Source organism: Bison bison, unplaced genomic scaffold (genome assembly GCF_000754665.1).
Source record: "Bison bison bison isolate TAMUID 2011002044 unplaced genomic scaffold, Bison_UMD1.0 scf7180017864037, whole genome shotgun sequence".
Taxonomy (NCBI): Eukaryota; Metazoa; Chordata; class Mammalia; order Artiodactyla; family Bovidae; genus Bison; species Bison bison.
Window position 1 is genome coordinate 5,015,637 of NW_011494609.1, and position 1,727 is coordinate 5,017,363.

Here is a 1,727-nt window from a genome sequence, read left to right on the forward strand (position 1 = left end):
GGAGTTGGTGATGGACAGGGAGGCCTGGCGTGCTGCGATTCATGGGGTCGCAAAGAGCTGGACACGACTGAGTGACTGAACTGAACTGAACTGTAGACTTATAAATGGTTAAGGTAATAAATTTGTGTATTTCATCATTGAAAAACAGCAGGAACACAAATTAGCAGTATAAGGAATGAAAAAGAAAATACAGATGCTATAGATTTTTTTAAAGATAATAAACTGATATTATGAAACTTTGTCCAAAAAAGTTAATAAATTAGATTCCTTGAACAACTTGCCAAAACTGAGCAGGAATAGTTAGGATAGCTGCATAGTTCTAGACCTTCTAAAAGAAATGATTTCATTATTTAAAATCTTACAATGAATGCTCCAGGAGAAGACAGCTTCACTATTAAATGCTTCCAAATATATAAGGAAAAATAATAATAGTGTTACACAAATTCTTCCAGAAACTAGAGAAAACTGAAATACTTCATAACTGGTTCTATGAGGCCAGCATCGCCCTGCTATAAAATACTAGTTAAGGCAGAAAGAAGTTAAAATGGCTGCAACAGAGAGCTTTACTCAGCATGCAGTTCCACGGAGTTAAGGCATAGCCCACAGCAGCTGAAGGACAGTGCACCCTGAGAAGATTTCAGGGCTTAGCAGTCTATGGTTTGGATACACAGGCCTCTAGATGCATATCTCAGGAAGAATTTCAGTGAATCAGATCCCTGCATCCTCCCATACATAAGAAAAGTACTAAAATCACGAACTTGAGATATCTGTTCTTTGTGATTAACAGTAATGTTTTACCAAGATACATGCTTGACTCCTTCTATTCCCAGGCCAAAATTGTATATAAACTGGCTCCTCCCTTACCTCTTTGGAGCAGTTTCCTCAGAGCCACTAAGAGGCTGTCTCCCAAGATATAGTGCTCAGCAAGACCCTGACTAAAGCTTAAACTCACAACTTTTATCTTGTGTGTCTTTCTTTAACTGAACATAAGCAAAAGTAATCCAATAATATATAAAATGATTGTCATGACCGAGTGTGGTTTATACTAGAAATGACAGAATGTTTAACATTTAAAAATCAATATTCTTTCCACATTACAGATTATTAGGGGAAAACATATGAAGACTACATAGGTGCTAGAGAAAAACATTTCATAAAATTCAAGACCCACCAAACTCTCACAAAACTAGAAATAGAAATGTCTAATTTTAAATATATATGCACCCAACACGGGAGCACCGCAGTATGTAAGACAAATGCTAACAAGTATGAATGGAGAAATTAACAATAACACAATAATAGTGGGAGACTTTAATACCCCACTCACACCTATGGATAGATCAACTAAACAGAAAATTAACAAGGAAACACAAACTTTAAATGATACAATAGACCAGTTAGACCTAATTGATATCTATAGGACATTTCATCCCAAAACAATGAATTTCACCTTTTTCTCAAGCGCACATGGAACCTTCTCCAGGATAGATCACATCCTGGGCCATAAAGCTAGCCTTGGTAAATTCAAAAAAATAGAAATCATTCCAAGCATCTTTTCTGACCACAATGCAGTAAGATTAGATCTCAATTACAGGAGAAAAACGATTAAAAATTCCAACATATGGAGGCTGAACAACACGCTGCTGAATAACCAACAAATCACAGAAGAAATCAAAAAAGAAATCAAAATTTGCATAGAAACGAATGAAAATGAAAACACAACAACC